Source organism: Euprymna scolopes, chromosome 1, assembly GCF_053919585.1.
Source record: "Euprymna scolopes isolate OS-2025 chromosome 1, ASM5391958v1, whole genome shotgun sequence".
Lineage (NCBI taxonomy): Eukaryota > Metazoa > Mollusca > Cephalopoda > Sepiida > Sepiolidae > Euprymna > Euprymna scolopes.
In genome coordinates this window covers 150,770,182-150,792,350 of record NC_136482.1, presented here as the reverse complement: position 1 = coordinate 150,792,350, position 22,169 = coordinate 150,770,182, and the positions used below count along the sequence as shown (strand labels likewise).

General features: G+C 33.7%; 1 protein-coding gene and 1 pseudogene across 1 annotated transcript in view; both read left to right on the top strand.

Moving 5' to 3' along the window:
• Positions 1–22,169, top strand: part of LOC145276707 (uncharacterized) — a 406,348-nt gene that overhangs the window by 16,534 nt on the left and 367,645 nt on the right. The gene's annotated exons all lie outside the window — the stretch shown is intronic.
• On the top strand, positions 5,194–5,309 carry LOC145284914 (U2 spliceosomal RNA; annotated as a pseudogene).

Sequence of the window (22,169 nt, the reverse complement as noted above, 5' to 3'; positions counted from 1 at the left end):
TCCTGAACCTCCACTTGTTACTGGTATTAAACAACGCTCACTCAGAAGAGATGTGGTTGGAGATTGCGCTACTCTTGCCACGAAAATTCAACGAACAGGGCCTCTTATAGCGTGTATCCAATATCTATTAACACTGAAGGACGCTACCAAATTAACTACGTCTAGGGAGTATATGTAAAAGAGGTATTGTCAAATATTTTAATTAAAATTTATAAATATGTGTTATCCAATGAAATTGTCTATCGTATTATGCAAGGTGACATGAAAGCAATCACGTCCCAATTTTCAATTTCAGATGGATATTTTCTATGTTTTGTAATAATTATAGCAATTTGAATTGTATAAGGATTATTTGCAAGGACTACAATTTAGCAATATGGCGCGTAAAATAAAACTAACAATAAATGAACAGAACTATAGAATAAAAAAAATAGCAAAGAAAAGTCTTCGTTTTAAGTAGTTTAAGTAGTTTTAAGGAATTGAACAGATCGAAGAATCATGAAAATGTGTCGAATAGAAATTCAACCAAGGAAAAAAGACTCATACTGAATTCAGGAATTCAATAAAGCTAGATATATCACGTAACCGAAAATGATTAATAAGAAACCCAAATGCGTCAAGTGAGTTTGTATTTGGGACCGGTGGAGCTGACGTAGTATCAAGGAAAACAATGTGTAATGCAATAAGGAAGTTTGCTGATGTAAATCTTAAATTAAAGAAACGCGTTTGTACGGGGAATTAACGTAAAGAAAGCAGATTGTAGTCGGCAAAATAAACCAATACTTAAATACGATAGCATGTGTGTTATTTTGTGTGTCACGTTTAGATCCTTTTTTTCTTCCGAGGGATTGTCGTTTATTATTTTTTTCGGGGGGGGGGGCGTTCAATTTGTTGTAATAAATAATGCTAGCATAAATTACCCATGAGTTTTGGTTTCGGTTTCGATTATAGCTGATGGCACTGCCGTCATCTATTTTTTTAATAAATAATTTTATCAAGAATTATTCATACGTTTTGGTTTCGGTTCAGATTATACTGTAAGAACTAAAATTATATATATATATATATATATATATATATATATATATATATACATATATTTCTATATATATATATATGTTGAGTCAAATATATATATATATATATTTGACTGAACACACACATATATATATAAATATATGTATATATATATATATTTAAACTAAATATATATATATACATACATTTAAACTATATATATATATATATATATATATATATATATATATATGTGTGTGTGTGTTTATATATACAGTCTTCCATGGAGAAGTCTTAGGAAGACTAAATAGGTGTTTAACCAGCACGCTTCCAAGTCGCCAATATCATTGATTCAAAATCCACTGAAGAGGTTGATAGCTATATCTACTTGGGAAAGAAAATTACGGAATATGGAGATATTCTCCCTGAGATAAAAATAAAGGTAGCATTAGGATGGGAAGCTTTTGGGAAAATGGAGAATATCATAAGAAGCCGAAAAGCAAATATGTCAATCAAAGGGAAGATCTTCAATGAGTATGTATTACCTGTGATGATCTACGGTAGTGAAACATGGGCCTTGACAACTCGCCAAAGTGAAATCTTGGCAGTACCACAAAGAAAGATGGAGAGGATAATGTTAGGCATCACTCAACAAGACAGAAAGACAAACATCTGGATCTGCCAACAAACAAGAGATATTGACATCAATACTGCCATCAAAACATCCAAACACAGATGGCCAGGGAACGTAGCAAAACAACGTTACAACAGCTGATCAATCAGGACAATGGAGTGGACCCTCGTGAATATAAGAGACCAAAGCAAAGACGAAGAACGAGATGGAGGGACGAGCTGAAACAGCACATGTGCCCCACATGCAGTGAATAGCTCGGGGCAGAGTAAGCTATCTAAAGTCTAGGGAAGGTTTTTCATTGAGTTATAAACCCTCCTTTATATATATATATATATATATATATATATATATATATATATATATATATATATATATTCTTCATAAGTTTCCGTATCGATTCAAACTGATCCAGTCAACAATATGGATATATTGTTTTAAATTCTGATTTTGAAATTACAACTTTATGATATATAAAAATTTATTGAAAATTGATTCTGTAATATATATGGAATTTACATGAATTAAAATATCATATTTAAGCGTGTTTTAGACCGGGCTACGCCGAGCGTCCCTGCTTGATTAGATAAATACCTTACAACTTAGGATTCGAAACCCGAGCTTCTTGCATGCTAAGCAAGCACTCTACCAAATAATAATAATAATAATAATAATAATAATAATAATAATAATAATAATAATAATAATAACAACAACAACAACAACAACAACAATAACAATAATAATAATGCGGAGAATAATACAAGACAATATAATGAATAAGCGTTACAGGGGATGAAGAACACCGAAACTGCATATTTACAAGTTCTACACTTCCCCTCATGATGCATCTCCCCATTGTTTCATCACCGTTCCCCCCCAAAAAATAAAATGATACCAAAGGGCCGAGAAAAGTCAATAAGGAGTGAAAGACCGAGGAGCAAGCGCCAACCAGACCTCGGCTGGACAAGCGCAAAGAGAACTGGGACCTTGGGGAGGCTGAGTGCCACTCAAATTCCAGTATAAACCAATGACCAGTGCCGGCGAGAAATCAATGGTAAGCGGCTGTTGCGATGATGCAAATTCATTTGCAAATGCTATCGAAGGAGGTGGAGAGAGCCGGACGTATGGGGAGACTTGTTGCCACTCAGCTTCCAGAGAACACCACAGGTGTCCAATCAGATCGTTTGTTGTCTTGTGTGAAAGCTCCATGTGAGCCAATAATAATAATAATAATAATAATAATAATAATAATAATAATAATAATAATAATAATAATCATAATCATAATCATAATCATAATCATAATAATAATCATCATAATAATAATAATAATAATAATAATAATAATAATAATAATAATAATAATAATATATTCGTATACTTTCCGTATAAACGTCATCATATATGGATAGATATAGGTAATAATATACAAGTATATATTGGAAGCGAACACGACAGAAATGTTTCATATATTTCATTGTTATTTAAGCCATAGCTGAAGAAAATGTGGGGGAAGAAAGAGAGAGCGTGTGCGTGAAAGAGAATCGGGGGAGATGTACGGATATATAAAATGAATAATTTGGGATAATGTTTGTTTTATATTTTTTTAAATCTGACTGGATTTGCCAACTGAACTTATTTATCATGTTGACCGATGAATTTTTGGCATCATTATGAAAAACTAAGGCTTACATATTTTTTTTTTTTTTTATCATAATGAGACTTTGTTAAGTTTTAATAAAAGAAAGTTATCTTTTCAGGAATTGACAACATTCAGGATAGGGTCAACTGTTGGTTAATTAAAAATGTTCATTGCTGGAGTTTTCTAAGTGTTTCGAAAAACAGTGTAACCCGGATATAAGATACTTCTCCTTTATATCCGGGTGACACTTATATGCGGAGTTCTTATATCCGGGTTACACTGTGCATTAACACAAGCTCTAATTGTGTACCAGATAAAATCTCTCTTATACCAGTTTTTTCTCATATTCTGGTCTATTATATCCGGGTTACGCTGTATTATGCAATTTACCGATTGATCTGTTATAATTTTGGTGAGCAAAAAAGAACTGTTTGCAGCGTTAATTTAAAGAAAATATGACACATTCGGTAATTTAAATTACGTTGTATGTAAACTTAACAACGTGTTGATCTGAATGGGAGCAAAGAACAAAACAAAATCCGACTGCTTTTTTTTCCAATGTATACAGTATTTCCTTTTGACAATTTTTCCTTCTAAACTGAAAATATTAAAAAATTTTCAATGTAACAGAATTCGCGCATCTTTCGCCCGAGTCTTTTTTAAGAATCACTTAAGGATTTCACATTTTAGTCGCGTGAAACCGACTCTATATGTCATTCCGTCGATCTGTCGGTCTCTCGGCCGGTCTGTCTGTAGCATATTTGTGCTTGACCTTTTTGGTTAAGATCAAAGGTCTGTTGTTAATAGAAGCTGTTCTTAGCTTTTTAAACTTTTCTTGGCCCTCGGGCCAAGATCAATGTGTAGTATCTCTTCCGGCAGATACTGCAAGCAAAGACCATATGTGGGAGCAATCCGACATATAATACCTTGGTCAATGTAGTGGCAACCCTTGATACCAATTGTCACTATCCAGCTCCCCTACTCACCGGGGAGTTGGTGCCCATTTCCCCTTCACTCCTCATATTAAAAATCGGCCTTGTGCCTAATTTGCTCAGTGGGGGAGCAAATAAAAACCTCAAAGTGTAGTATCTGTTCCGGCAGATACCGCAAGCAAAGAACATATGTGGGGTTGCCCCCACATATAAGACTTTGGTCAATGTTGGGGCAACCCTTCAACCAAATTGTAACTATTCATCTCCACTACTCCCCGGGGAGTTGGTCCCAATTTCCCCTTCACTCTTCACATTAAAATCGGCCTTGTGCCTAAGTTTCTCGGTGGGGGAGCAAATAAATACTCTTTTCTTTTCCTTTTGGCCAAGATCAAAGTGTAGTATCTTTTCCGGCAGATACTGCAAGCAAAGACCATATGTGAGGGCACCCCCACATATAAGACCTTGGTCAACGTAGGGGCAACCCTTCACACCAACTGTAACTATATAGCTTCCCTACTCCCCGGGGAGTAGGTCCCCATCTCCCCTTCACTCCGCACATTAAAAATCGGCCTTGTGCCTGATTTGCTCGGTGGGGGAGCAAATAATTACCAACCCCACATATAAGACTTTGGGCAATGTATGGGCAACCCTTCATACCAATTGTATGGGCAACCCTTCATACCAATTGTTTCTATCCAGCTCCCCGCCTCCACGGAGAGTTGGTCCCCATTTCTTCTTCATACCTCACATTAAAAAACGGCCTTGTGTCTAATTTGCTCGGTGGGAGAGCAAATAATTACCCTTTTCTTAGCCTTTTGGCCAGTATCAAAGTGTAGTATCTGTCCCGGCAGATACTGCAAGCAAAGACCATATGTGGGGGCAATCCCACATATAATAAGGTCAATATAGGGGAAACCCTTCATACCAATTGTCACTATCCAGGTCCCCTACTCCCCGAGAAAATAAATACCCTTTTCTTGTCCTTTTGGCCAAGATCAAAGTGTAGTATCTGTGCTTACTACGTGCTGATATAAAGTGGGATATCACTTTTCTGTATTAATTTTATGTAAAATGACCACCCACTTTACAACCAGTCAGTCTCAAAGCCATTCGTCATTCTCCAGATCATTCAATTTGTTTTTGAAGGATTTCAGTCATTTTTTAAGCATTCAACTTATTCTTAAGGGCATTCAATTCATCCTTAAGTTTAGAAATTTAGAAGTCATTCTAAGTCATTTACTTTTTATTTATTTAAGTCATTTCAATCCATTTTTCGGAAATTTTAGTTTATCTTTAAGAATGTCATGTCAATCCTACAGCCACGCATTCGTTTATTACACGAGAGCATGCGACTAATGGCTATCGGTCTTGTTTTATGTTAATATAGTAATTACTATGAGCATATATGTTTTTTTTTTTCGTGAAAAATTGGAAATATTTCAAGTTTTCATTTACTATGAAAAATAGCTCCAATCCGTTGGAGTAAAAGGCGACGGCTAAGGGAGTAAAACCTTACAACATCTCCGGTTTGGGCTCCTGATAAGCAGATGGTGACGAACTGCAACACTTTTCTGACCGTCCATTCCTGCAGCTGCGCTTGTATTGCGCCGTATTGGTCAAACTTTCCGTCGAACTTTTTCTGCGACGTTAATAGAGAGGCCATCTAAACTAGACACAGCTATGTCTCCTCATCATTCGTAAAGTCTTGCATCCGAGGAAGCTACTAAAGCTTCGACTTTATAGCTACAGCAGACGCTTCAGAGGAACATTGTCTCATTAGGCAATGGGTTGCTATAACTTTCACATACACGGTATTTTAATATGTATTTTAAAAATGATATCGTAAGAAAAGAAATGAAACATGAAAAATAAAAGCAGAACAAGACTTTATATATAAACAAATATTTGTTCTCTTAATTTAATTCGGTTTCATTACAAAAATATACAATGTCAACGATTTTGGCATGAAGAATTTTCCCAAGATCTTTCACTTCGAATAATCGATTTCTTTGAGCCTCCTTTAAATATTCACACGTATATTTATCTGCACACTTTACTATAAATAGATATTGTAACTAAGGCCCACATGTTAATTCTGTCTAAGTAAATATATTTTGCCCTGTAAGAAAACAACACCATACGTACAATATAAGTGAAAACCGCAGTTTAGTGGCCTGAACATTATCGATGAAAGAATGTGTGTAGGCGATAGATATTGTTTTTGCTACATATTAGTAAACTAGCCTGGGTGCCCGGCTTTGACCGGGTGTTTGGAGGTGTGTGGTGAACAAAAAAAAAGTGGTAGTAGGCTGGCAGGCCCGAACCTGTACTGCGAAGGAAAACGACGTGAAAAAAAATGAAACGTGACGTCTTTGCTGTTGCGTCCATCGCCAAACACAGAGTGAGGAATGTTTAAATTAAGGCTTGTCAATCGAACAGAGGGGATGGCTTTCGAAAATATCGGCGAGAAAATCGAGCCCTCCCTGTAGAAAAGTGCCCAGTTTAGGGTGAAAGAATTAATGCTTTTAACCAATGCTTTCATATTTGTCGCCTGAAGAATCAAACTTCAAAACAGTACTGTTTCCGTGAAAATGTGTCGCTTCTGTCGAAAGTTTTAGGCAGACATACAAACATACATACATACATTAAACCAAACAGGTGAGATTTCTATTGTAGAAGATTAGGAAACATCCCTGGTCAGAATCTGTGTAGTATTACGAGTGTAATTATGAGAAAAACACGTTTACAATGTCTATATATTCTGAGATAATCTGTAATTTGTGTTTGTGTCACGACTCCATTGTGTTTTTCCAGCGATTATTTTATCATATTTACATAATTCAAACATTTTCACTAAATTACAGGCGTAATATTATAATACTATCAAGACACGTGAAAATGCCGATAAATAAGAATTAATATAAACTATGTTTTCATCAAGCTGTTATTTTTCTTCATTGAGCAACAATTATTTTTTAGCAGATGAACTAATAACATGCATCAAATATGATTTTACTAACATGTCTATAAAAACAGGGTCATTGTATTTCGAACAAAACTGACCCCAATCGGATGGAGTAATAAGTACTAATATATAGTGAGAAAATAATATTTTGACAATCTTTTATTTACTAATTACATCCAGCATCTTTTGGCAGACAATGTTCTTTCGAGTGTTCGATTTTTTAGCTAACTTTTCGTTGATACGTTTTCGGCGTAGAACTGCTGCACGTCGAAATTACTACGATTTTTTTTTCTCACCCCATTACAACAATGAACATATATTATCATAATGATATTGGAAAATGAACCTATATTAAAGGGAGGTCACTCTCATGATCTTGTACTCATTTGTCTAATTGGCTATTTTAAAGACAAATGAAGCGAATTTGGCTTTTGTTGAAAGATTTTGGCTAAAAAAATGTATTAAATAAAGGAACAATGAGAATATAGATAAAATAGATTCTAACACGAAATTTTTCTCTGTTTATTAATATTTAACAGCAAAATCAAAATCCAACAACAGCCATTGCGTATATACAATTGTTCATCGCATTATGCCCAGACCACTAATCTGCGGTTTACCCAATATAAAACCGTGTCCACAAAACCAGCTATCAGGCTACGCGAGACAGTGACTTTGGTTGGGTTGAGTCGCTTACAGCATTGTTTACGCATAAAATAACAAACCGTAAGTAGATAATTCCGTCTATGAGTGAACGGCACAATGAAAGGTCAATTATTTTAAACATTCATGTGATATTTTTGCGACTATCATTATATTACAGCTATCAAGTTTACAGAGATTGTGTCAAGTTACGATTTTTTTTTTTTTTGCGGCCCGTATATCATTTCGTCACCGGTAAATATTTTATCGATAAACTGTCAGAGATAGCATCGTGTGGAGTTTAGGAACTTAAATGTTTTATAGGCGAATTGCGATTCTGCAAACGATAAAATACAGTGAAAAACAACTTGCGTAGTTAGAAACACGTCTTCACAAACAACGAAAACTGTTATTTATTTAAACATATAAGCCTTCATTGAAAACTCTTTACTCAGCAACCACTTAGTTATGAGAATCAGAGGTTATATTGTTATGTATGGTCTAAATCACCTATAGATTTTCTCCAGCTCTCCCAAATACTGCCCAGTTTTTTCTTTATCTTTATAATTAAGTATCAAGGAAAAATATGATCTAATTTTTATAGTCAGATTAAAGTTATGCTATTATTTAACCTCTGCAATTGTAGTGACAGTAAAAAATCTGTGACAATAATGACATCGCCTTAGAATACAAGCAACATATTAAATGAACTTGTTGTAAAGCGGCCGTTAATAAAAATGTTAGACAGAAGTAGGTTGTGCTGTAATAAATCTCAATTTTTTTCGGTAACTGAAAACTTGATGCTTCGCCAGGGATATCAAGTGTATTTTTAATCATGACGCCATCACTTGATGGGTTGCCTACCACGGCTTAAGAGAGTCTCATCTACCTCCGAGAGAAGGGTAGACCGTGCCAGTTTCTCAACCTGGTATTTTACCTCGCGCTACATTCAGAGCATCGCCTTCCTAAACGGTCACTCATCTGGTACTGGCCAGGCTCAAGGTTGCTTAACTTCCGTGATCTGGCGAGAACCGTTGTGTCAAAGTGATTGTGCCGTACGTGTCCATTTTCGGCGACAAAATTTGAATTACACTACAAACTCGTGTAGTGTTGGTTTAATCTAGGCTGCGACCGCGCTGGCTGGTTAGTAATAAAACTAACAGTGAGAAAATGAAGGCATACAAAAAGGTAGAATCAGATACGAAGAGAAAATTTGAATGCCTATTTGCTATTACCATTTGGTTTTACTTAATTAATAACATATAAATATAACGGGTACTCCTGTAGTATTTTACCCACCGATTTCACGATCTTAGCCGAGCGTTGATCGACATCCGTCGGAAAACGCCGGAACATGGCGAGCGGTACGATACTCTATCAGCCAATCAGGGCGCTTCAAACGAACGCACAGCAGACGAATAATTTTCATTGAAATTACACACATAGCGTTTCATTTCAGTTATTTTATGTTCAAAGTAAAAATACACAGCCTTTCATTTCAGCTATTTAATTTAGCGATAAAAAAAAAATTAAAAAAAACCGGGAGCTGTTGGAAACATATTTATGCGAATTTATGTGGCGACAAAAATTTGGACACAACCCTTTTGTCTCCATAATAAATCAAATCGCGGAAGGCTACCCGGTTTGGGAAGGAGCTTCTTTCCACATCCTCTGAAAACCCTTTGCTCCCTACTTTGCCTCTCTACAGTCAGTAGAAAATCTTCCAGTCGGAACTAAAGATAACCAGCAATTGTTGCCCCCCCCTACAAACATTACTGAAAAAAAAAAAAAAACATTGTTGTTACTGTTTAATAACGTTTTGTTAAAAACAAACAAAAAAAAAGCATTGAAGTGTTTATTACTGTTGCTTACCCCGCCCCCCCCCCAAAAAAAAAAGCTATCGGAAAACAAAATGAACCAAAAAAAAAAAAATATTCAACAAAATAAATTTATTTTACTTTAAAAAAACTTACGGTAAGTGTTTGTGATTTATTTTATCCAAATTTTTTTGTATTGATTTTATCCATTTTGTTGTGTGTGTAATATCTTTTCCTTGTAATGTTGTTGCTATTCACATACTTTTAGCGTTCTTGCACCGTAGCTCCGAATTCTCGGCTTTCGTCGGCGTTAACGCCGAAAGCGTTCGTCAACGCTCGGCTAAGATCGTGAAATCGGTGGGTAAAATACTGCAGGAGTACCATATAACGTTGCAGTTGGAAACACACAGTGGAAAGAAGGAAAGACATCTTGTTCTGCATCTTTTCATTTTTAACAAACACATTTATTACCGTAACCCTCCTTCCTCCGATTGCATGCCGGCCACATTCGGCCTATTCACATCCTCAACTTTGCACGTATATTTTAGCAGACCCCCTCTTTACTTCTTAACCGAGAACGTGATGTACTTTTTTTTTCTTTCCCCAGACGTCAGCTTGCGCACACTTTCTAATTTGCATATGTGTGTTTTTTTTCTTACAGCTGCTGCTCATATATTCCACCGCGCTCATACGCATTCTGTTACGTAGACATTCTATGGATTATTTAATTCTGTCAATTTTGATTATATAAGAAAAATAATCATTTATACACCAGGAATACATTGCTCCCTGAAATACATTGCGCATAGGAAACATTACTCTTTAAAATTATAACTTCTATGCATTGATAATCTTTGTTCTTAACACGATTACCTCGATCATCGTCTTTTTGTATATACATGTAAAGAAACTTTTTAAAAAGTTGTTAAGAATAGAATTGAATAATAGGCTGTGGATCGACTTATAACTACTCGGATATTTTATTAACAATACAATATGAAAGTGTGAAAAATTAGGGGGTAATCTATATTTTTTTGAATTTTTTATGTTATTATCCGGGAATGATGTAATGGTTGTAGTGGTGGGTAGAAACAAACATGATTATGTTAATTTTAAACGTGCTCTTGCGTTTTCTTTTGGGGTTGGGTTGGAGAGAATAATGTCCGTTTTGAGGTAAAAAAAGTATGTGAAATTGTTTCATATATGTATTTAAATTACCCGTCTTAGTATAGGTAAAATTATTTTAAGTATGTGTTGTATATTACCCGTCCTTGCAAAGGTAAAATTATTTCATATACATACTGTAAATTACCTACCCTAGGTAAGATACAATTATTTCATACGTGTAATACCCGTCCTAGGTAGGTAAAATCTTCTTTTGCTCCAAATTGTAAATGATACATCAAAAATTCCTCTCTCCTAAGAATAAGAAATATATTCAAAATCAAATTCAATTTTCTCATTGTTTATACGGTCCCAAGCAACGCCGGGTAGCCCCGCTAGTCAAATAATAAAGTATCAACTGATTAATCGGGTCGGGACTCTGATCTCCCATCGCTGAAGTTGGGGCGAAAGAGGAAGAATTGCTTAACCAACATGTTCCCGCCCTAAGGCATCATGTGACCCCACCTACGACGTACAGGTGATCAACTTTTTTTTGTTTGCCTTTTTCATCTGCATAGGTGTTACACGAATGACCCAGTCTAAGCCGGGTTGACATGCTAGTATATATATATATATATATATATATATATATATATATATATATATATATATATATATATATATAGTATATATATATATATATATATAGTATATATATATATATATATGTGTGTGTGTATAGGTGTATATACATATATGTGTGTTCATGAATTAAAATGTGGCACGCGTCTGCGGATGAAATGTCAGAAATTGACAAGCTAAACGGGAATTGTTTCAATATTTCTCACAAATATAAACAAACCTTGTTATTGTTATGAAAAATGTAACAGAAAGGAATCTGGTTATGTGGATGTTTTGAAAAGATTGACAGGAAAAAGTGACAGAAGGAAAAAGACTGCAGTTGGAGATTTGATTGTCAACCGAGTGGACGCCACGATAATGTTCTCTCTCTCTCTCTCTCTCTCTCTCTATCTATCTATCTATCTACCATTAGCAAGAACAAAAGGAGAAATAAAAAACCGGACTGTTGCTTACACCAATGGTTGTTGTGTTTTGCATTCTTAAAAAGGGTTTATAATATAACATAGGGTTACAGTCGGTAAATGCATGGTAACATCGACAGGGTGAGCTGTTTTCTATATTATCATGCTATGTTAGTTATCAAGAGAATTTTTGACGCGTGCACCATTAAATAATATTTGGATCATTTGTGCCTAGACACTTGTTTTATTTTCGTATCTTTATGTTAGAGGATTTCGAATTTTACGTATGTAATTTTCGAAGCAGAGGTGCTAAACCGACCTCATGTTGCTGGTCACCCTATAATTCTTACATATTCTTCTGATATTATGGTCTGGTATTTCCGATATTCGTAATAAGCTGAATTTTCATAGTAACGGTGCAAGTGATACGTACATCTCTTAGTTTTCTTATTACGATACAAATTGCATATGTCATGGATATACTGTATTATATTACATACATACATACATCCACACACACACACACACACACACACACACACACATATATATATATATATATGTATATATATAACACTTAACTATCTGTATCTATGTATGCATATATATATATATATGTATATATATATATATATATATATATATATATATATATATATATAGAGAGAGAGAGAGAGAGAGAGAGAGAGAGAGAGATGTTATTTGTTTTGTTTGTGCGATACGTTTTAAAAATTATACCCAACTCGCATTTAGGTAAAAACGCACTTTTGTAAATAATTGAATTCATTCAAAACGTATCGCAAAAACAAAAACCAATAACATCTAAATAAATCACGATATATTCTAACAGTCGCCGAGATTGACCAGCGGGTAAAGAAGTCAGGCTCATTACCGTGAGGTCCCGATTTCGAATCTCGTTTGATTCAGCCACTTTGATGAGTCGTGGACGACGAAACACGTGTCAGTGGATAATTATATATATATATATATATAATACTTGACTACGTACACATACTTATTCATAAAACAACAAACTATAAATTGGCATATAGTTTAAACTCAAAAGATATGTAAAGACCTCTTAATGACGACTGTAAGAATTCAGTCGAATGTACTCATCAAATAATTGAAACAAGGCACGTAGACACAATATATTTAGCAATCTGACAGAAACGCAATAATAGCCATAAAGAAGGAAGAAATATTTAAAAAGATAATTAAAAAATATTCCCTTTTATAAAATTCAGCTTTTTTTAATGAAAATTGCCTAAATACACATACGCTATATATATATATATATATATATATATATATATATATATATATATATATATGTGTGTGTGTGTGCGTGTGTGTGTACATATATATACATATACATATATATATATATTTGTATATACATATATATATATATATATATATATATATATACATGCATATATACAGTATAAACCTGGAAGACGTCATTAAAAATTCGTAACAAAATAGAGTAGAGTATACAATGTACATATACATAATCAAATAACATTATAATACAGTAAGGTGGGGAAAATACGGTAAACAGGCGTCGATAAACATCGTATTCCACATCGTAACCTGAAAAAAAGTCTCCTAGGACCACCGTATCCCGGGGTTCTACATATATATATATATATATATATATATATATATATATTTATATATATATATGTATATGTGTGTGTGTGTGTGTGTGTGTGTACGTACATGTGCATGTATTCAGGTCTGATGTCAGCAAGTAATAATCCCTAGTATTTATTTTTCTCTTCACGCTGTTTCCCTTTTTCTCTCTCTCCCTCTCTCTCTCTCTCGCGCTATCTCTCTCTCTCTCTCTCTCTCTCTCTATATATATATATATATATATATATATATATATATATCATTTGATACGGGTGCATAATAATCTGTAGTATATCCATCTATCTATCCATCTATCCATCTATCTATCTCTCTCTCTATGTATATATATATATATATATATATATATATATATATATATATTCATTAAATACTTTTACATGCAATATATATATATATATATATATATATATATACTCGGGTTTTTTTATATTCAAAAGTAATGGACTAATGAATTCAACGAGGTTTTTAGATAGTGCTCAATAAAAAGAGCTGATAATACTTGTTTATTGTTATATAAACATGCTCACATCCCGCTGCTACAAATAGGCACTTGTTTCAATCAAACAACAGATATCATCAGGCATCGACTTGACTATTCAAAAGTTCAATGAACCTTTGAATAGTCAAGTCGCTGCCTGATGATATCTGTTGTTTGATTGAAACAAGTGCCTATTTGTAGCAGCGGGATGTGAGCATGTTTATATAACAATAAACAAGTATATATATATATATATATATATATATATATATATATATATATATATATATATATATATATACTTATAAACAAAGCCTGATGCGGATGAATACATAACTGTAGTGAAATTTTACATGGGATTTAAGATAAACTCAAAATTCAATAAACAGTTTCCTACCGGGATTACTAGTTATTACTAAATGTTACTTAAACACCCATCGTTCACAATTAGCAGGAATTTACAACAATAAAAAATACACGTCTCTGTACTAGATGAAACTTCGTTAAATATGAAAAGTGAAATGAAAGCAATCTTATTTCCATCCTAACTGTAAAGAATGAAAAAAAAATAGCTTTTCGAAATATTTAGTACGAGTAGACAGTTCATGCACATAATCGTGTATTGGTAAACGCACACATGTTTGCAAACACGACTGGCGCCGATTAAGTTATAAATCACAACTAAACTAATGGTTTTCTTTTATAATGGATGGCGAACATAATCTCTCATTGGCTGAATAGATAAAATGTTAGTTTTCACATCGTATGCCTTTGCTGATACTAACGATATTAATCGCCTTTTTTCTCTCTCTTTTTCTTTTAGTTTCGATTTGGCGGTAATAAATTTGGTTTATTTGTAGAACTGCGTTCACTTAATAATTTTATAGTTTTGTTTTTTTCGGATCGGTTGATGTTCGCGGCTGGATACCAGTACTAGCAGAGAAATCCGACATTTCCCGAGATTGAAAGAAGATTAACAAATTTTTCACACTTTCATATTTTATTGTCATCGAAATCAGTGAAGTCGAGGTTTTTTCAATCAAATCAATTAATGCCCTGCTCTTGTGGGGGAAAAACTACAGTGTACCGGGAGGAAGCTGCACCTGCCTTCCAGCAGTCACTTAGTCAAAAATACATCGCAGTTCTCATTGCACTGTCAGGAACGTATTTTTAATTTTATTTTTTGTTATATAATCACCTGAATTAAAGTTAAATATAAAAAAGATAAACGTACGGTTTTCATGTTACATGATAAGGGCTGTCCTCTTTTCATGTAAGTATAAAAATAGAGAGATTTAGTTAAAATGAAAATGAAATAGCATAGACGAAATTCGAACCTCGTAATTTAGGTTTAGAAATAGATTACGTGTGAGAATTAGAAAATGGAATGTAAAATAAACGATTGCTTAGCTTAGAGATAAAATAGTTTCATGAAAAGAATGTGCACTGTCAATTTTGTTATGAAAATTCAATTGAAAGAATGCAGCTACAAGATAATTTAATAAACATGTTTTTAACATATTGGAAATATAGGTTACTGAGAATATAGGTTAAAATTCCTTTTGTAAAAAAAGGAAAAGTTTTGGACACGCATGTCCAGAACACGTGAAAGAAGACACACGTTTTAACATGTGTATGACGTCATGGAAAAATGGGAAGTTCTAGATATAGTTAGAAAACTTTAGAGTTAAGAAAGGAGAAACTGAGAGAAACTCAGAGAGAGTCTGAGGTCGACAGACGACAGTCCAGTTTGGAATTCGAACGTCTAGAAGCGAGACGGTCACTTTTGAAACTTAGAATGTGAAACTTGGAATTCTTGATGATGAAAACCACGGCCGGTCGTGAGAAGAAATAAACTCATCATGTGTTTTTATAAACGTCGTCTTTGTGTTGTAATTCTACTAAAAAGGTAAACTGAAAATTGTATTATATGTCTATATATCTGTGTTATAAAATGTCTTGACATACACATCTCATATCTACAATGTGAACTCTATATCTCATATCTACACTAAGACTGTCTGAAGACTGTCTCCTCACTCTACTTCATACGTCATGAATTACTAAATTTAAATAGCAGGGGGAACGTGGGAAGAGTTAGTAACACCTATGTCTAATTAAAATGCAAGCATAAAATTAATTCTTCGCCTTGTTTCTGGAGAGCTCTTCAGTAGGGAGAAATAACTTGTCCACTGTTGATTACTACTCTCGATATATAGCTGAGAGGGAGCAGTAATTCATTTTGAATGTAATTTTTGCAATTCTTCAGTTTTACCTTCGAACCCATTGTAGCTATATTACATTGTCAGTGATTTGTTGGCTGTTGGTTTCTTTTTTTCATCTGTGAAAACTGTTTATTTAGCGTACATTTTTTCATATTTCTTTAAACGTACAAGTTATTATTTATTTTTATTGGTTTTTCTGTTCAGATTTTCCTTTAGTTGGCCACAGACTGGCCAACTCTATGCACATGTGACCACCTCTCCACATTTGAACATTTGCTAATTAAAAGACATCTGGGGCACAAATTTCTAACTCGTGTATATATGTGTATGTGTATACATGTGTGTTTATGTGTTTATATTTTATTATTCCTGTGTAGTATTGATCCTATAAATATCACTATATCATATTTCAATATATTTTGCATTGTCAAAATATTATCAAATATTATTATGATACAGAAAGAATACAAACACTAGTAAATATGCTCATTTGTTGTACTTTGTAATTGAGAGCCAAAAAAAGGCTTACATACTTTAAATATGACACTCTCCCCATCCGTGGCACAGTCTCCGCACTATAGTGGCCAAGTTACCCCACACCCTGGCCAACTCTCCCCATACATCGAATGTCTAAAAAACTGTTCTCAAATTTATTTTTTACGAACTTATATGAATAAAACTTATTCAATATCATGAAATAAACGTGCGTTGTTTATATGTGCAAATGTTAGTTTGATACAACCAATCACCTCCACACTAATGAAATAAATATAAAAAATGCAGATTTTGTGGCCAACTCTCCCCGCCCTCCCTTACGTAATTTCCAAGTGTCATGCCATATATTCCTCTAAGCTCTTTGATAAATTTCTTGTATTAAGTTTGCTTTTTCTTTCAGATTTATATTATAAAGCGCTGAAACTTCTAACTGTAAGAGTTGTCTGGTTGTTCATTAATAAATACAAGGTAATTCATAGCCGACGAGAATAGTCCATCTTTATTTTGAAGGTGGATATAGGAATATATTTGTTAAGTAAAAGAAGTGGAAGCATAAAATAAAGTTTTTATAAATAAACGTTTTCACATATCTGTAAATTGTAACCCAATGTTTTAATGTAAATTTGACGGTTGTTTTTATGAAAAATCACGTTTGAATTGAATGATATATCCGCCATATTGTTTTAACGTTTTGCCTGGTAAACAAGATTGTTGGCATGCATTTTTCTAAGCCAAACAACATATGGCTAGGTTTATGTCTTGCATCGAATGTTCGGAATATTCCACTTACGTTTGTAGGTAAGCACAGGATGATAACGACCGAAACGAATTACGATATTAATATAAAGATTAATATTAATCTGTCTGTTCTTCTTTGTTGGATGAATTTATTGTATATGATGACTTAGTCGTTATGGGTGAACAGACGAGATATTATCAATGACTGCTCAGTCAAATCAGCAGGCGGTTTTTCTAAAAGTCCAACCGATAACAAGATTCCTAAATGTCTAGTACTTCATACTTCTTTCGATAAATATTTCAAATCAACGTCTGTTTCCAACAATAGACGTTTGCCAATGTTTTATCGCTAGTGACGACAGTTGATATCCTCTAAAATATGTGGGGTTGTAAGCCTCTCTATAATTTTGCTATTCTCCATTTCAAGTGCACGTATGTGTGTTCTATTTTCACTTCGGTTTGTCATCATTCCCCCCCCTTTTTTCCAGGTATTTTAATGCAACCGAATGAATAATATGCGCTTTAAAAAATATTGCTTTATGTTTACTGGGGATGGTGCATTGCACTGGATGCCTAACATTATCCCATTAGTTTAGTTACTCCAACCGAGAGAGATTTATTTAATATTCTAACTGTCCATTTAAGTGCTATTGTTTGTCTTCTTTCTTGCACTTGATTCACCGGGTTATTCCTAGTCGTGGTCACTCTATTATCTAATTTCATATCTTTCTGTATGAACGGTGTGATCTGGTTATCTGCGTTGGCTTCCGCACGCCATGGTTTAACACTATTTATATTAGTGCAATTTTGAGAGTGCCCATCCAGCTTTTGATTAAATTGTTCTCTTTTATTATTATTGTTATTATTATTATTATTATTATTATTATTGTTGTTATTGCTATTATTATTATTTTATTATTATTATTATAATTATTATTGTTATTGTTATTATTATTATTTTTATTATTATTGTTATTGTTATTAATATATTATTATTGTTATTGTTATTATTATTATTGTTATTATTATTATTATTATTATTATTGTTATTGCTATTATTATTATTGTTATTTTTATTATTATTATTATTGTTGTTATTATTATTATTATTATTATCATCATTATTATTATTATTGTTATTATTATAATGTCATTATTATTATTACTATTATTATTATTATCTATGCGTTTTTATAGTCTTTTTATTCATATTCTTTGCTAATTTTTAACGCAATTAAACAATTATTTCATTTTTAGATTGAATTTTAACGGCTATATTTTGAATTCATGCACGGTGAAACAAAGCAAACAATATGTTTCTGGTATTATCCGCTTTCAACGAAAGGGTCTTTTTGATAATGACTTTGAAAAGTGCAAACACTATGTCCTGAGTTATTGTGCATCATTCCCTCAGCAATAGTTGTTTTCGATTGATTAGTATTTGAGGCAATCATACCAATACCGTTCGTTTGCTGAGGAAATCGCTACAGTTAAATCGTGTGATTTGTTTATTTCACTTTTTATCAGATTTTCACGGTTTTCAAGAAGCAATTTAATGATGAACTCGATGACCGTAAAACAGCGTGTAACCAGACGAAAAATCAGCGTGAAAAACTGTAACAAATTGAAGGTGAATAATAACGACTTATGCTACTTGCACTCACGAATAACAATATGTCTAGCAAGAGTGCATGATTGACTAAGAAGAAAATTAGGACAATATAAATTAAATTAATATCGATCAGAATGATTAACGAACGTGATCGAATTCTAATCACAGAAGACAATCTTAAATAGCGAGTTTATATATATATATATATATATATATATATATATATATATATATATATATAAAGTACATAGGTTTGACAAGATATCTTAAGAAACAATTTAGCAAGAGTACACACATTATTATCATTCGGAAGGAAAACAATATTAAAAGTGAAAGTCCTTAATCCGCGGAGTTTCTAAGTAATACATTCCTTCTCGTCAGAGAGGAAGAGTTAGCAAAATGCATAAAGAAATTTTGTCTGTAAAGTATTTAAAGAAACTGATTAGGAAAAGAATCACACGAGCATTAAAATGAAGTAGAGAATAATTAAACAGACGGAGTGAGTTAAAAAGAAAATATGCTTTCACGTGTGAGGGTGTTCCCATGGTTGATAAGCTCAAATCTAGTGAACCCAATCCCAATATATATATATATATATATATATATATATATATATATATATATATATATATATATATATATATATAGACTTGTATGTAATATACTGAGTTCGTGTAATTCAGTAAATTTTTATATACCAAGAGGTTTTAAGCCAAAAATGGTTGACTTAAGGATTAAGCTACAAAATTATCACATTTCATAATTGAGCATTGTGTGCAAAATAAAGACTTCAAGACAAGGTTTTGATGGCAACAAAAAGTGTATTTCATTTTATGTTACAATTGTTTCAATGTCCAGTTCGACAATTTTAAGCATTATATCGTTTGAAAATTTTCAAAAACCAGCATTTCTTCAGACTTTATGAATAAACACACTTTTGGCAATGTAGCATTTTTTGAATAGAAAGAAAAAAAGGGGGATCTCTACCGAGAAAAACGCGAAATAAATAAATGTTTCTCGCATGTTTTTCCCGTTAGGGACCCCCCCTCTACAGAATTAAACTAAAATCTTTATACTAATATTTTGCTCTGTCTATATGTTCAGATTTACCTTTTTGGCAAGGATAGTTTTGAAAATATTATCTCACTGTAATATTTAATAGGACAATAATTCACTAGATTATTTACTTTGATTATTTAACTCATATATATCATATACATATATAATATATATAATTATTAACTACCTACAGACACTAGTGTTTAATCCTTTCGGGAATCATCATTGCAGGGTGTCGCGATTAACCCTAGTCGAGAGATTCGAACCCGGCAACAGAAGTCATATGTGTCGGTAGCTAAACAAACACGTTCACTTTCTTATCCACCGTTTTAAAGTTATTAGAATACCTTCGTGACTAACGGGAAAGTTTATAATGTGCTCGATAAGTTAAAAAATGAGTGCACAACAAAGACTCCCGTTTTAATGTTCTATGTAATGAAGCAAACATAAAGAGAAAAGAAAACATAAGGTTCTGCTGTCTAGGGCCTCCATACTTACGAATGCTAAAAAAAATGTAAGGAGAAAATGGAGCAGTGTGTAAATATATTACATGAATAATTGTGTACTTTTTTCAATGAATAAGCCAATAGATGTATGTAAATTATGGTGTTAAATTGGAAAAAAATAAATTAAAACAAGTAAAAGTTATAAATATTTTTTGTCATGTTTGATATTAACGGCAAAATATATGCTTCCACACCGTGATAGCTCGTGTCATAACAAATAAAAATAATAAAAGTAATAATAATAATAATAATAATAATAATAATAATAATAATAATAATAATAATCTCTAGAAGTGTAAGCCCTGTTGAGTTTCAGAACAGTTTCAGATGGTTCGCTGTTATACACAAGTCCTGGGAGGTGACATGTTTGTAGTAGACAGTTCCACAGTACAAGATATTCTTACCGTGTCGAAACCCGGGAAAAGAACATGTGAAATTGCTCCAGAAAAGGTTTAATATTTATGAAGCAATTCTGGTTTCTGATTGGTTGGTAGCAGGACGTGAGCCTCGGCTGCATGGAGACAGGGTAGTACCAGTCAAGGATTCGTCACTTGACACTCAGCCCAACAGTTGAGGGGCCGGGAACCGGCCCAGCACCTGTTGGACTGAGGTACACCGCCTGGGTAATACCTAGGAGGTCCACCCTCCCAGGCCTTGCCACCGGGCTTTCCGGTGGGGAAAGTTTATTGCTTGCTGCCTGAGGCGCCCCGACCGGGGAATGCCGACGGGATTACTCAGGCAATTTTTAAAATTGCAGGAGTGCCCCTCCTTTAGGGGAGCCTGCGGGTATCCCACTTTCCAGGCCTTGTGCCAAATATTGCCGATGTGGGCGGCAATTAAATATATACCCCATTAATCCCATTACAACACTGTTGTGATGGGATGTGTCTCCTAGTGGCTTCGGCTGCAGGGAGACAGGGTAGTACAAGTCAAGGATTCGTCACTTGACACTCAGCCCAACAGGTGAGGGGCCGGGAACCGGCCCAGCACCTGTTGGACTGAGGTACACCGCCTAGGTAATACCTAGGAGGTCCACCCTCCCAGGCCTTGCCACCGGGCTTTCCGGTGGGGCAAGTTTATTGCTTGCTGCCTGAGGCGTCCCGACCGGGGAATGCCGACGGGGTTACTCAGGCAATTTTTAAAATTGCAGGAGTGCCCCTCCTTTAGGGGGGCCTGCGGGGTTCCCACTTTCCGGCCTTGTGCCACATAACGCTGAGGTGGGCAGCATTTAAATAACTACCCCATTAATCCCAAAATATTGCAACAATGGTGTTAAATTGGAAACAAGTAAAGGTTATAAATATTTTTTGTCATGTTTGATATTAACGGCAAAATATATGCTTCAACACCGTGATAGCTCGTGTCATAACAAATAAAAATAATAAAAGTAATAACAATAATAATATTTTTATTATTAATATTATTATAAACAGTAGTAGTAATATTATTATAAGAACATTAGTATTAATAGTAGTATAAGAACATTAGTAAGAACAGCAATAATAAGAATACGGTAAATAAACACAAGTACACACATTCATTATTGCATTCTCCTTCTTTGATTATCAAACACCCGTATTTTAACATTGATAGAATGAAAG